Source organism: Gadus macrocephalus, chromosome 7 (assembly GCF_031168955.1).
Source record: "Gadus macrocephalus chromosome 7, ASM3116895v1".
NCBI lineage: Eukaryota > Metazoa > Chordata > Actinopteri > Gadiformes > Gadidae > Gadus > Gadus macrocephalus.
Window position 1 is genome coordinate 25577497 of NC_082388.1, and position 16718 is coordinate 25594214.

At 49.7% G+C, this 16718-nt stretch overlaps 1 protein-coding gene across 1 annotated transcript in view; it reads left to right on the top strand.

Annotated features, from left to right (window-relative positions):
• The first annotated feature begins 6710 nt into the window (after window positions 1-6710).
• LOC132462078 (glutamate receptor 3-like) overlaps window positions 6711-16718 on the top strand; it is a 59698-nt gene continuing 49690 nt past the window's right edge. The window contains exon 1 of the mRNA XM_060057656.1: window positions 6711-6846. The gene's annotated coding sequence lies outside the window, so the exon portion shown is untranslated. The remainder of the gene's footprint in view (window positions 6847-16718) is intronic.

Consider the following 16718-nt stretch of genomic DNA (forward strand, 5'->3'; position numbering starts at 1 on the left):
CATTGTCATTAATATATTTATATAATATTTTGCCATTAACCACAGCGCATGGTTTGCTCTTCTGAATGCAAAGTGATTTCAAACCGGATTAACCTCCCGGTGCGACTCTGCTTGAACTCAGACCTGTCTCACCTCACCACACGGTGATTCACCGCTCAATTAGAAACCGGTTTACCCTCTGACCCCTGATCTTTAATAACAGCCTCCTCTCCTCCCTCTCATCTCCTCCCTCTCATCACCTCCTCTCCTCCCTCATCACCTCCCTCATCTCCTCCCTCTCATCACCTCCTCTCCTCCCTCATCACCTCCTCTCCTCCCTCATCACCTCCTCTCCTCCCTCATCACCTCCCTCATCTCCTCCCTCTCATCACCTCCTCTCCTCCCTCATCACCTCCCTCTAATCAGCCCCACTCTCCTCCTCTCATCAGCTCCTCCTCTCCTCCTCTCCCCTCCCCTCTCTCTCCCACCACCTCCATCTCATCACCCCTCCTCCCTCTCCCCCCTCCCCCCCCCCCCCCTTTTGTATCAGAGCTGAATGGGAGTGCAGAGAGTCAGACCTGAATGGAGAGAGAATCAACATCCAATTTCACAGCTCGTGGTTCTGATGACAAAGCAAAGGAGAGACTCCAGTAAACAAACCTTTACTTTGAAAAACACCAGAGAGCAGGGCAACAATACGACTCCCTCTTCATCAACATCATCATCATCATCGGATTGTGCTTCAGTCAACATTATAACATCAGTTATAACACCGTGTAAACAGATCAGGAAAACTAACCCGAAGAGGAACTCAAATACGACAATAATATAAATCAATTACCGGTTGGAATAAGTGCTTATAGTAGTAAGAATAGAATACTTAGAATAGTAATTATAATTCAAGCTCACCCATATATTTATTTGGTGTTTACAATCCTAAACCATCATAGCACACACACACACCCTCTCACACACGCTCTTTCCCTTAGCACTGTGAATAAAACAAATACCTCGTCTTATGCGAGGAGAAAATAACATGCTCAGACACCACGGATCCAGGCCAAACACATCAACAGACGAGGCAGAGGAGGAGTCTGTGGACGTGAGCGCTGGTGTGTCTACAGCTGAGTGTATTCACAGCGACGGCAGCTCGTATTTAGGCCACTGTTGTCCCTGAGGGGAACAACAAGTGTGTGATTCTGCTGCTCCTAACAAGCTATTACTGTAGATGAAGTGGGACGCAGGCCGCCCATTGACAGGTACTGCCAGCCCTGGTAGGACTGGACCTGGCAAGACTGAAGCTGGTAGGACCGGTCCGGGTACGACCGGACCTGGTAGCACCCGATCTGGTACGACCGGATCTGGTACTTTAAGACCTGGTACGACCGGACCTGGTACAATTGGACCTGGTACGACCAGACCAGGTAGGACTGGACCTGGCAAGACTGAACCTGGTACAATTGGACCTGGTACGACCAGACCTGGTAGGATTAGAAGTGGTACGACCAGGACCTGGTATGACTGGACCTGGTACGACCGGACCTGGTACTTTCAGACCTGGTAGGACCGAGCCTGCCAGAACTGAACCTGGTGGGTGCTCTGATGTTGTCTCTTGATATAACAACGTTGTAAGCCAAACCCACACGACCTGTTTGAGATTCAAGCCATCATAACAACCGGGTCAGAGGTCAGAGGTCAGGTTGAGATATCCTCTCACCAGCACGGCCGTAGTCCTTCTCTCCGCACTGTTCTGAGAAGCTTCTAGAAGCACGGAAACAAGCTATGAGTATACAATGCTATCACAGCACATGGTAGGCCTGTGTGCCCTGTGATTCTTTCCCCTAGGACATCGTCAAACGTCACACACCACACGTCGCGTCATATGTAACATGTTCCGCCACACGACGTGTCAAACGTCTTGTCACGTAACATGTCACATAACATGTCACCTCACATGTCATTTCACATGTCACGTCACATGTCACGTCACACGCCATGTCACATGTCTCACGCCACACTTCCCGTCATGCCTGGTGTCAGTGTGAAGAACGGAGCGGAGAATGTGTCTCAGACAGGCCGTCAGCACGAATACAAATCAGCTCTTTTGGACAAAATGACAACAAAATGAGCCAGAAGCTCCACCATGCAGCACCACCTGACCCACACACAGCTGCACCACCACCACCACCCACACCACCACCACCACCAGCACCACCTCGACCACCACCACACCCAACCACGCACCAGCACCCACAACACTCACCTCCACCACCACCACCACCAACACCTCGACCACCACCACCACCACCAACACCTCGACCACCACCACCATCACCACTCACCACCACACAGCATCCAGACCACAGAGGCTGAGGACGACACCAACAACCCTCTGGTTGCCAGGCGACCTGCTTTAGAATGTGGATGGCTGACGCCCCCGCAACACGAGACAGATTATTATAGAATATGGAGGAGCCTCAGGAAGGACCGGAAGGATGACTATCTACAAGCTGAGAGGCAGCCACCATGAGTCCTCCTCCTCCTCCTCCTCCTCCTCTTCCTCCTATATTCTCCTCATCTCTCTTCTCCCTTCGGCTCCTACTCGCTCGGTCATCAGGCTAGCAGCTCAACAGGCTAACATCGTTTAAGTAGCCCAACCTGCCAACATCCTTGTTGTCGCTCGACGTGCTAACGTCCATCAACTAGCTCAACATGCTAACATAATTTGAGTCGATCAACAGGCGGACATCGTTTAAGCAGCTCGACTTGCCAACATCATTGTTGTAGCTAAACATGCAAACATCATTGAAGAAATTCGAAATGCTTACACCATTGTTGTAGCTCGACATGCTAACATAATTTAAGTAGCTCAACATGCAAACATCATTGTTGTAGCTAAACATCCTAACATAATTTAAGTCGTTTGAAATGCTAACATCCATCGTAGCAGCTCTGGGTTTAGAGGTAATGAAATTCCGATTGAACTCCAATATAACCATTAAATCCTATTCCCTAAGGTGGTGTCTCACACACTAAACACATGCTAAAACATGCCACCACATGCTAACACAAGTTCCACATGCTAGCACAAGCTAACACATTCCACCACACGCTAACACATTCCACCACACGCAAACACAGGCCTCCACACGCTAACACCTACCACTACATGCTAACACAGGCTAACACATGCCCCCCAACATGCTAACACCTGCCACCTAACGCTAACACAGGTCATCACACCCTAACACACGCCAACCAAATGCTAAAACACGCCACCAAGCGCTAACACAGGCCACAACATGCTAACACACTAACACATACCACCACATGCTAACACAGGCCACAACCCGCTAACCCACCCCGCCACATGCTAACACACACATGAGCAGCGCTGTCTCCCAGCGCAGCACCCAGCACCCAGCTGATGACCGGCTCCCTGACATCAGACACGCCTGACAGGAGCCGTCACTCTCTGGAGTGACCCTCACACACACACACACTGAAACACACACATCCACACACACATTCTGCATCTCTCACGCACCACCGGAAATAACACTATATATATGTATATATATATATATAAACACACTGCATAGATTATTAATATATAATACATAACACTAATGTCAAACACAAACTATCACAGCTAATGAAGCTTTGCTGAGCCAAGACCTGAGTGGAGAGAGAGAGAGAGAGAGAGAGAGAGAGAGAGAGAGAGAGAGAGAGAGAGAGAGAGAGAGAGAGAGAGAGAGGCAGAGAGAGAGAGAGAGAGAGAGAGAGAGAGAGAGAGAGAGAGAGAGAGAGAGAGAGAGAGAGAGAGAGAGAGAGAGAGAGAGAGAGAGAGCGAGCGAGCGCGACAGAGTGAGAGAGAGGCAGAGAGAGAGAGAGAGAGAGAGAGGCAGAGAGAGAGAGACAGAGAGAGACAGAAAGACAGAGTGACAGAGTGACACAGAGGAAGACAGAGAGTCAGAGACAAAGACAGAGCGACAGAGTGACACAGAGGAAGACAGAGAGTCAGAGACAAAGACAGAGCGACAGAGAGAGGAAGAGATATACAAAGAGGGACAGAGAGAGAGAGGTTTTAATTAGCCTGTGAATCTCTCTCACTTCTCATCCTTCAGTAGAATAATAAGGCGGTTATATAATGACATGCTGCTTATGGCGTGGCAGTGTGTTTGTGATCACCCTGGGTCCTTTTCACTTTAATCTTCATAAACTTGGGGAAATAAAATCCTGAAGTGAACTGTTGTAAATAGAACTGTTAGATTGTTAGATTTCGGGAGAGTAAAATAATAATGTTTGCCTGAAATGAAAAGGAATAAATGAAAGATTCCCTGTTCCACTGGTTGGGGTCAACAGAGCACAGCGCTTCATTAGTCATTTATATGTGGAGCTCCTTATGTTTCACAGCTGGAGCGGTTCCTTTAACCAAGAACTGGACAGCTTACATGTGGTGCAGATGTGGTGCGGGATGTGGTGTTGTCGATAGGGTGTAGATGTGGTGTTGACTTGGTGCCGGAAGTGGTGTTGATATGATGTTCATGTATTGTAGGGTGTGGTGTTGATGTGTTGTTGGCGTGGTGAAGGATGTGGTGTAGATGTGGTGTAGATGTGGTGTAGATGTGGTGCAGGATGTGGTGTTGATGTGTTGATGTGGTGTAGATGTGGTGTAGATGTGGTGCAGGATGTGGTGTAGATGTGGTGCAGGATGTGGTGATGATGTGGTGTTGATGTGGTGCAGGATGTGGTGTTGATGTGGTGTTGATGTGGTGTTGATGTGGTGTTGGTGTGGTGCAGGATGTGGTGCAGATGTGTTGATGTTGTGTTGATGTGGTGTTGATGTGGTGTTGGTGTGGTGTTGATGTGGTGTTGGTGTGGTGTTGGTGTGGTGTTGGTGTGGTGTTGATGTGGTGTTGGTGTGGTGTTGGTGTGGTGTTGGTGTGGTGCAGGATGTGGTGTTGATTTGGTGCAGGATGTGGTGTTGATGTGGTGTTGATGTGGTGCAGGATGTGGTGTTGATGTGGTGTTGATGTGGTGCAGGATGTGGTGTTGGTGTGGTGCAGGATGTGGTGTTGATTTGGTGCAGGATGTGGTGTAGATGTGGTGTAGATGTGGTGTTGATGTGGTGTTGATGTGGTGTTGAGTTAATGCAGAATGTGGTGTTGATGTGGTGTGAACGTGGTGGGGGTCAGGGTGCTGTTGGCATGGCTACTGGGCTCATCTGAAACCTTCTAAATCATATTCTAAAACCTTTCTCAAACCTCCTCTCCACATCTACTAAATCATTTTCAAAATATTTTTCAAAATAATCTTCTAAATCATTTTCTGAATCAGGTTCTGTGGCGCTGCGGTACTCGTTGGATGCCAGAGGAGAGATGAATGCGAGCAGCTGATTAGGACCCGGTGGTCGATATTCATATTTCAGAAACACACAGCCTGAGGGAGGGTGGGGGGCACCCACCCCCTCAGGAACATTCACCGCAATGACCCCAATGTGGACTTAAATTAAGGCTGTTGGTCACACAGGCACACACCCACAGCGACCAGTTATTGATCAATTAAAAATGGGACAGCGTGCCTCAGGATCACACACACACACACACACACACACACACACGCACACACACACGCACACACACACGCACACACACACACGCACACACACACGCACACGCACACACGAGCAGGAGTAATCAGATGTCCTGATGGCTAGAGTAGGATACTATTGGACCAGACGAGCGGCGGCGTGTGTTTGGGAGCGCGCCGCGCCGTCCCGCGACTCCGCAGTGACGTCGGGACGGGAGGCTGCACTTGTAATTCACATCAGATCAAGTTTGATAAACGCAGCCCTCTGCCCCAATTGGACGGCCCGGTCCACAATAACCGCTCCTCTACCACCATCTTTACACAAGTGTGTGTCTGTGTGTAGTGTGTATCTGCGGTGTGTGCAGCGCAGTGTGTGCGTGTGTGTGTGTGTGTGTGTGTGTGTGTGTGTGGATGTGTGTGTGTGAAGTGTGTACCGCGGTGCGGTAGCTGTTTGGCACATCGACAGCCGCGACCACCACCACATCTGGTCGCCTCCTTGCGCATCAGATCGTGTTCTCCATGGTCCTCTCACGGCCGGTTCGGTGAGGAGTTGATTCGAGCCGAGGGGGATGAAGATGCTGACCCGCGTCCGGGCGGCGGTGCTGCTCTGCTTGTGTTTCTGGACGAAGCTCTCGCCGGATTCCCCAATCAAATCAACATCGGTAAGTTTCATTCCTGACTCCCGACTGCTGCATTTTTTTTTTGGTGCCTTTATTTGACATTTTTTTCCTACAAGTGTCCGCCGACCACGTCGCGGCATTTCTATATCTATACATATGTCTTAATATGCCCTCGCCAACTTCACTTGTGGATGTGAAGTAGGCTGGAAGGACGGTCACGGTGCGGTATTATGAACGTTCATGTCAGGTCCGCCGGGTCCATGGTGGACGACTTGTTCGGTCGAGTGGAGGAGGACTCCTTCGTTCCTTCGGTCTGATTCGCTTATCATTGCATTCATGCCTCATTGTGTTGCATTGCTTTACGGCGAGCGAATAAACGCAGGTATTTCTAACCTAGCGCCAACGCTAAAGCCAAATCCGCGGTGACATGTCGCTGCCACCCCGCCACCCAACAACTAGTTGAAGCCCTAACGGCGCGGTGTCTTCCCCGGTGCAGGCGGGCTGTTCCTGCGCGCCACGGTCCAGGAGCACAGCGCGTTCCGCTTCTCCGTGCAGCTGTACAACACCAACCAGAACGCCACGGAGAAGCCCTTCCACCTCAACTACAACGTGGACAACCTCGAGTCCTCCAACAGCTTCTCCGTCACGCACGCATGTGAGTCCAAATAACGCAAAGCACGCTTTCTTTTGGATGACATGATTGATTGATTGATTGATTGATTGATTGACACACACACACACACACACACACACACACACACACACACACACACACACACACACACACACACACACACACACACACACACACACACACACACACACACACGCAGGTTTGGGTTATAACGACAATAGAGACAGGTCATTACGGAGCAGGTAGGGGTTAGGGGTCCTCTTGCTCTAGGACGCCTACAGGTGGACTGAGGTCATTGGGGATTGAACCCAGAACCTTTGGGCTTGGAGTACGACACAGAGACACCTGAGCGATCTGTGGTTGGTCTCTGGTCTCCATTACAGGAAAAGCAATCGGAAATGTTCAGTCTGTCATATGGACACCTGTCTGCCTGTCTATCTGTCTGCCTTTCTTTCTGTCCACCTGTCTTCTTCTCACTCTGCCTGTCTGCCTGTCTTGCCTGTCTGTCCGCCTGTGTACCTGTCTGGCTCTCTGTCGGTCTGTCCGAGGGACTGGTCTCTGAGGAACCTGTGGTTCTGGCGCGGGCCGACTGGGTGGTCCTGTTGAATACCAATCCTCCTCCTCTCCCTCCTCCTCCTCCTCCTCCTCCTCCTCTCCCTCCTCCTCCTCCTCCTCCTCCTCTCCCTCCTCCTCCTCCTCCTCCTCCTCCTGGGAGCGTACTGCGTCAGCCCCACGTGCCGGGGAGCACCGTGGGTTAGGGGCTCGGTTCGGCCTGAATCTCCTTAATGTTTCACCTGGGGACTGGAGAGTGGGGGGCCATCTGTCGGCTGTTAAGATGACACTCACAGCCTTTTACAAGCTTTTAACACTTTTATGCTCTCATGCGTTTTTAACAAGAAGATCTGATCTGAGACCCCGGACTCGTCCTCAGAGGAACCCTGTAGACGGCACAGGTGGAACTAGACCCAGTTCCAGAACCAGATCTAGAGCACGCAGGTGGAACTAGACCCAGTTCCAGAACCAGATCTAGACCGCGGACGTTGACCTAGACCCAGTTCTAGACGTTGACCTAGACCCAGTTCTAGACGTTGACCTAGACCCAGTTCTAGACGGTGGACCTAGACCCAGTTCTAGACAGCGCAGGTGGACCTAGACCCAGTTCTAGACCACGCAGGTGGACCAAGACCCAGTTCTAGACCGTGGACCTAGACCCAGTTCTAGACCGCGCAGGTGGACCTAAACCCAGTTCTAGACCGTGGACCTAGACCAAGTTCTAGACCGCGGGCGTTGACCTAGAGTCTAGGTCTCTAGGTTGACCTAGAGTCTAGGTCAACCTAGAGTCTAGGTCAACGTCCGTGAGTCTAGAACTGAGACTAGGTCCTAGACCTAGGTCAAGGTGGTCTCTAACCTGTAGGATTCTGTTGTCCCCAGTTGGTGGTGGTTACCATGACAGCGAGGTCATAAGGTCAGCTCTGCTGCTCCTGGGTCATGTGACATCTTCTTAGAGGACTGACTCGTTCAGCGCTCGGCCGCAGCAGAGTGTTGTTGGCCTGTTACACAACGCCACCCACCTGACCACACTGGTACGCTGTAGTAACGACATGTTCCCACTGGAACTACAGTACTGCATACTGCTGTGATACTACAGTACAGTACTGCATACTGCTCTGGAACTACAGTACAGTACTGCATACTGCTGTGATACTACAGTACAGTACTGCATACTGCTCTGGAACTACAGTACAGTACTGCATACTGCTGTGATACTACAGTACAGTACTGCATACTGCTGTGGAACTACAGTAAAGTACTGCATACTGCTGTGGAACTACAGTACAGTACTGCATACTGCTGTGGAACTACAGTACAGTACTGCATACTGCTGTGGAACTACAGTACAGTACTGCATGCTGCTCTGGAACTACAGTACAGTACAGCATACTGCTGTGGAACTACAGTACAGTACTGCATACTGCTGTGGAACTACAGTACAGTACTGCATACTGCTCTGGAACTACAGTACAGTACTGCATACTGCTGTGATACTACAGTACAGTACCTCATACTGCTCTGGTACTACTGTACAGTACCGCATACTGCTGCTACTACAATACAATACTGCTGTTGTACTACAATACAGTACTGCTGTCGTACTACAATCCAGTACTGCTGTGGTACCACAACACAGTACTGCGTCCTGCGTGCTCCCCAACACTGTGGTACCGCGATGGAATACAGGCTCTGTAACGCAGTAGTACTAGAAAACACTACAATACAGCATTGCCTCGTATGACACATGAGTGAGGGACCAGGGGGAACCATGAGGAACCCCCCCCCCCCCCTGTCATCTGCCAGCTCACTGGTGACCATGGGTCAACCATGCTGAACCGGGCCAGGCCGGCTGGCTCAGCACATCAAGGGGGAGTGCCTGATAGGAATCGATCGCTATTGGCAGATCAATCAATGAGCAGCCGGAAGGGCTGAGAGCACGGCCGTGTCCTACATCCCATTCATCTGCTCCTCTTTATCCTGCGCTTTGTCCTCCTCTCCTCACCTCCTCCTCTCCTTTTTCCTCCTCTTTTTTCTCTTCCTCCCTTCCTCCTAATCCCCCTTACCTCCTACAATTCATCAAATTCTCCCCTTTCTCCCCTACCATTGCTTCTCCTCCTCTCTCCTCTCTTGACTGCCTCTCTCTCTTCCCCTCCTCTCCTCTCTCTCTCGCTCTTCTCCCCTCTCTCTTCCCCTCCTTATCTCCCCTCTCTCTCTCTCTCTTCCCTCTTTTTCTCTCTTCTCTCTTCCCCCTCTCCTCTCTCTCTGTCCCCTCTCTCTCTTCCCCTCTTCTCTCTCTCCTTCCCTTCTCCCTCTCTTCCCCTCCTCTCCTCCCTCATCCCCTCCTCTCCTCTCTCTCCCCCTCCCCTCTCTCCTCTCTCTCTTCTCTCTCTTCCCTCTCTCTCTTCCCTCTTCTCTCTCTTCCCTCTCTCTCTTCCCTCTCCTCTCTCTTCCCTCTTCTCTCTATCTCCTTCCTCTCCTCTCTCTTCCCCTCCCCTCTCTCCTCCAACAGGGAGTGATGTTCTTTATAAATCCCGTGCCCAGTCAGTGTGCAGCCGGGAGCAGAGCTCTAAGAGCTTCAGCACGGTGGAGGGTGGACGGTCTAATGAAGCTAGCGGAGGCTATGTATAGCAGCTGTGTTGTCCTAACCTCCCCTGCAGATCGATGGTGACCGTTCACCTAGTGGGAATGTCGATCGGATTCTGAGGAGGTCGTTATCGTTCCTGTAGCCCCGCTGTAGTCGTAGAGTAGCTACTGTAGTTCTCTGTGTATGTATATTGCTACTTTTGTACGGTAGGACTAATGCTACTATAGTCCTACGGTAGGACTAATGCTACTATAGTCCTACGGTACGACCGAGGCTACCGGAGGAAGGACCGATGCTACCTTAGTCTTACGGTAGGACTTAGCCTACTGTATGGCTAACGTAGGACTGGTGCTATTATAGCCCTACTGTAGGACTAATGCGACTAAAGCCTACAGTAGGACTACTGCTACTATAGTGTTACAGTACGACTAATGCTACTCAAGCCCTACAGTAAGACTAATGTTACTATAGTGCTACAGTAGGACTAATGCTACTATAGTGCTACTGTAGGACTAATGCTACTCAAGCCCTACAGTAGGACTAATGCTACTATAGCCCTACAGTAGGACTAATGCTACTATAGTGCTACAGTAGGACTGAGCCTAACACAGTCCTACGGTAGGTCTGTGTGGCTGCTTGCTGGCTGCTTGCCTCAGCCATGGAGGGGGTTGAGGTCATCCATGCAGAAGTAGAGAAGGCTGATCCATGGCGGGCTGGAGGTCAAAGACACATTCCACTGACCCCATGGAGATGGAGAGGACAAGTCCTCTGCACTGAAGTAGTGAGGAAAAGTACTCAGTACTCAAGTAGTGAGAAAAAGTATTCTAGTACTTTGCCTGGGAACATGTTCATACTCTGTGGTGATTTAAAAAGCAGTTTGTGCTGAAACACGATATGTTTTGTTATAATATATATAATATCCTGTTATATAATATTGGATACACGAGCATTTGAGTCATAACTGGGTCTCTTAGCCTTTCACATTAGTGAAAGTATTTCACAGCCTTCCTGACACAATACTGCAACTTTTAGGAAAATTGAAAAAGAATATGGGTCAACCTCCCAGTGCTCGACTTATCGGCATCACACACGCTGCTGGAGTTTGGGTGTTCTGGTTAGAGTTAGGAGTTCTCTTAGAGTAGGGTTAGAGTTAGGAGTTCTAGTTAGAGTAGGGTTAGAGTTAGAGTAGGGTTAGAGTTAGAAGTTCTTGTTAGGAGTTCTGGTTGGAGTATGACAACGACGCAACGGTTAAGTCATCAACTACGAGACGTGATCAGGGTGTGATGTCACGTGATCAGGGTGTGGGGTCACGTGATCAGGGTGTGGGGTCACGTGATCAGGGTGTGAGGTCACGTGATCAGGGTGTGAGGGTCACGTGATCAGGGTGTGAGGTCACGCAATCAGGGTGTGAGGTCACGCGATCAGGGTGTGAGGTCACCCGATCAGGGTGTGAGGTCATAGGTCACGTGATCAGGGTGTGAGGCATAGGTCACATGATCAGGGTGTGAGGTCACAGGTTGGTCAGGGTGGTTTCCGGGGGCTACCGGACCCTGACGTACATTGAAACTCTTCCTCACGGTATCCCTGTCTTCCTCGGTGCATTCACTGATGATGTTGTGCGACAGCTCCATATGAACAAATATATATATCCCTGTTACAACATCAATCCAGGGATATCCATACATGTTCAGTCCACATGTATCGACTGTTTGTCAGCTGAAGGAGGGGAAGCAGAGCTGTGGTCCATAAACCTGTCCATGTACATCTGCTGTCTGTAGCGTTCAAGTATTCAACGCGCTCAGGAACAACCTTGAGTCCATCACGAGCTGACACGCGCCTCCGTCACATGACCCCGGGGGACGTGACATCACAGCGTTATTATTATATCAGGGTTATACATGACACATCAAACAGGAAGGCGTCCGGGGCGCGGCCCCTCACGTGTGTCAACATGGATTCAAAAGATGGCAGGGAAGGGAGCGGGCAGACCCCGCCCACCTTAGAGACACGCTAAGCACGTCAGACTACCTTAAAGAACACGCTAAGCACGTCAGAACGCTAAGCACGTCAGACTACCCTTGGAGAACACGCTAAGCACGTCAGACTACCTTAAAGAACACGCTAAGCACGTTCAGAACGCTAAGCACGTCAGACTACCTTGGAGAACACGCTAAGCACGTCAGACTACCTTAAAGAACACGCTAAGCACGTCAGGACTACCTTAGAGAACACGCTAAGCACGTCCGACTACCTTAGAGAACACGCTAAGCACTTGTAGGCAGCGCACCTGGTTGGCTCTTCTCCTATCGCTCTCTCTTCCTCTCTCTTTTCCAGCCCCCTCTCTCTCTCTCTCTCTCTCCTCTCTCTCTCTCTCTCTCTTCTCTCTCTCTCATCTCTCTCTCTCTCTCTCTCATCTCTCTTCTCTCTCCCTCTCTCCTCTCCTCTCTCTCTCTCTCTCTCTCTCTCTCTCTCTCTCCTCCTCCACCCTCTCTCTCCTCCACCCTCTCTCCCTTCTCCACCCTCTCAGAGAGACCCAGGGAATATGTCTTCCTCACCCAGGAGACGGGTCCTGTGTGTGGGGGGGGACGAGGGCCTCGTGAGCGTCTGCCGTCCTGTCTCTTTGGTGGACCTCCCCAGCGTGACGAGCACCCCCTCTCGCCGTCGTCACGGCGATGTCTCCGGTCGCCGTGACGACAGAGAGCTGTGAACACACACACAAGTCCTTCACATTAGAGTCTGAAATGATCTCCTAATTTATGGGACATCTCTGTTTGGACAAGAACGTGTTTTTAAAGAGCAAAAAATTTATACCATTAATCATAAACATAATTATATTCACGGTCTTAAAATTATCTTTTGCATTAGGTCCTTATTCACGATCAAACATCTTCCCCTGGAACTTTGTGTGCAATTCAAATGAGGGGGATTTGTTAAGGCTGGGATTAGATTATTTGCACAGATAATAATTCTACAGTCCTGCTGGAAGGTCAGGCCAGACCAGCCAGGTAGAACCACCAAGAGGGGTTCTGTCTGCGGTGACTGACCCCGGCTAGCTGAGGGTCTGACGGTGGAGGGATGTGTTCGATCGTGGTTAGTGGGGGCCAGAAATGATGGACGGTTGTGAGCTGTGTGAGGGTTGGTGGTGGGTCGGGGGGAGGTGTGGTTAGCCCTGGTGGGGGTTGGAGTTAGTGGTGGTGGTCAGTGGTGGTTGGTGGTGGTCAGTGGTGCTGAGTTGTGATGACTGCTGGTTAGGTGTGCTGAGTGCTGGTTAGTTGTAGTAAGTGGTGGGCGGTGAGTGGTGGAGGTTAGTTGTGAGTAAGGTTGAGGGGTGGTGAGTGCTGAGTTGTGGGATTGTTGTAACTCATGGTGCTGAGTGGTGGTGAGTGCTGGTTAGTTGTGCTGAGTTATGCTGAGTGGTGGTTAGTGGTGCTGAGCTGTGGTTTGTTGTGGTGAGGGGCCGCCCGGCGATGGGGGCTAGGAGGAGGGTGTCATGCCTGCGCTGTCTCCCAGCGTGTTGTAGAGACGTCAGCGGGTTAGCAGATGATAAGGAGCCTGACAGCCAGGCATGAAGCTGCACTGACGCTGCGACAAAGGGCTGAGAACACACTACAAGCCAGGATACAACACACTTACAACAAGGATACAACACGCTTACAACCAGGATACAACACACTTACAACAAGGATACAACACGCTTACAACCAGGATACAACACACTTACAGCCAGGATACAACACACTTACAACAAGGATACAACACGCCTACAAACCAGGATACAACACACTTACAACAAGGATACAACACACTTACAACCAGGATACAACACACTTACAACACGCTTACAACCAGGATACAACACAATTACAACAAGGATACAACACACCTACAACCAGGATACAGCACACTTACAACAAGGATACAACACACTTACAACCAGAATACAACACACTTACAACAAGGATACAACACGCTTACAACCAGGATACAACACAATTACAACAAGGATACAACACACTTACAACCAGGATACAACACACTTACAAGAAGATACAACACACTTACAACCAGGATACAACACGCTTACAACAAGGATACAACACACTTACAACCAGGATACAACACACTTACAAGGAAGATACAACACACTTACAACCAGGATACAACACACTTACAACAAGGATACAACACACTTACAACAAGGATACAACACACTTACAACCAGGATACAACACACTTACAACAAGGATACAACACACTTACAACCAGGTTACAACACACTTACAAGCAGGATACACCACAGTTACAACCAGGATGCACCACAGTTACAACCAGGATGCACCACAGTTACAACCAGGATAGAACACAGTTACAACCAGGATGCACCACAGTTACAACCAGGATACAACACAGTTAAAAAAATAATACAGCACAGTTATAACACAGTTACAACCAGGATACACCGCAGCTACAACCAGGATAAAACAGGATCTGAAACCAGCTTAAACTGGCCCTTCCCACTCTGAGAAGATGGAAGAGTAGATTCCTTCGCTCTATGAAGAGCTCTGTGTGTGTTGGGGTTTCCGTGTAAAGTGTTTGTTTGTTTCCGTGTAAATTGTGTGTGTCTCTATGTTTAGCGCATGTTCCTACATTGTGTCTCTATACAAAGTGTGTGTTGGATGTTTAGCGGTTCTATTGAACATTGAAATGTCAAAGTGTTACACTTCTATTGCCTCAGGCCCTGAGAGAGAGAGAGAGAGGAGAGAGAGAGAGAGAGAGAGGAGAGAGAGAGAGAGAGAGAGAGAGAGAGAGAGAGAGAGAGAGAGAGAGAGAGAGAGAGAGAGAGAGAGAGAGAACAACCATCCATGTAAAGAAGAGGCAACACACAATCATCCATGCATGCAGGGACCCTCCCCCAGCCTGCAGGGCCGTAGTCTAGATGAGGGGACAGTAGCAGTGGATCATGTGATGTCCGGATAGACCCTTGTCCGGATAGACTCCCTACCTCAGGGTTTAACCTGGGGGGGGGGGGGGGGGGGGGGGGGGGGGGGGGGGGGATCAACTCAGCATCACGCCCCACCGAGGGAATCGAGTGTTAGACAGTGGGAGCTGAGTCACTGCTGCTAATACCCCGCAGAGACCATTGTGTCATTAAGCTCCAAAGGGTTTCATTACAAGAGTGGTTTTGTGTACATTGTGTACTTTGAAACACTTCAACGTACACAATGTAAACATCGAAACCGATTTAGCGCATTCCATTAGTGTGGTTAAATATATTCACAGACTCTCCCAATGACTAATTAGTATTTTTAGAATCTATTTATTTAATGGTACTAATCGGTCTCGTTTATTTTGTTGCACAATCACAGTTTCTGAAACAAAAGCTTCGAAAAGGGGCTATACAGAGAAACTCCCAATGACTATTCCCTGTTGGATCATTTACACACTAATATGAAAGCTTCTTACATTGAGTTCAGATCGATGTAATTTAGGATCAGCTATGGGGTTAGACAGTGAGTTCAGATACAGGTCATTGAGGAGCAGGCAGGGGTTAGACAGTGAACACAGATCCAGGTCATTGAGGAGCAGGTAGGGGTTAGACAGTACAGAGACAGTCATTGAGGAGCAGGTAGGGGTTAGACAGTACAGAGACAGGTCATTAAGGAGCAGGTAGGGGTTAGACAGTGCCGAGACAGGTCATTGAGGAGCAGGTAGGGGTTAGACAGTACAGAGACAGGTCATTAAGGAGCAGGTAGGGGTTAGACAGTGCAGAGACAGGTCATTGAGGAGCAGGTAGGGGTTAGACAGTGCAGAGACAGGTCATTGAGGAGCAGGTAGGGGTTAGACAGTGCAGAGACAGGTCATTGAGGAGCAGGTAGGGTTAGACAGTACAGAGACAGGTCATTGAGGAGCAGGTAGGGGTTAGACAGTACAGAGACAGGTCATTGAGGAGCAGGTAGGGGTTAGACAGTACAGAGACAGGTCATTAAGGAGCAGGTAGGGGTTAGACAGTACAGAGACAGGTCATTAAGGAGCAGGTAGGGGTTAGACAGTACAGAGACAGGTCATTAAGGAGCAGGTAGGGGTTAGACAGTACAGAGACAGGTCATTAAGGAGCAGGTAGGGGTTAGACAGTACAGAGACAGGTCATTAAGGAGCAGGTAGGGGTTAGACAGTACAGAGACAGGTCATTAAGGAGCAGGTAGGGGTTAGACAGTACAGAGACAGGTCATTAAGGAGCAGGTAGGGGTTAGACAGTACAGAGACAGGTCATTAAGGAGCAGGTAGGGGTTAGACAGTACAGAGACAGGTCATTAAGGAGCAGGTAGGGGTTAGACAGTACAGAGACAGGTCATTAAGGAGCAGGTAGGGGTTAGACAGTACAGAGACAGGTCATTAAGGAGCAGGTAGGGGTTAGACAGTACAGAGACAGGTCATTCAGGAGCAGGCAGGGGTTAGACAGTACAGAGACAGGTCATTAAGGAGCAGGTAGGGGTTAGACAGTACCGAGACAGGTCATTCAGGAGCAGGCAGGGGTTAGACAGTACAGAATCAGGTGATGTAGAAGTAGGATCTGAGCTAGAGGTAGGAGTGGACATCAGGCTTGATTCAGCCTCCCGCCATACCTGCAGTTACACAGCCCAGTGAGGCTGGACACCTAGGGTCTGACTTCCGAGTTCACATTTTATGGACCAAAAACAGTTTTTGGCCTTGAGGCCGAGATTACCATACAAGCAGATTAGAGAGAATGTTAATACGG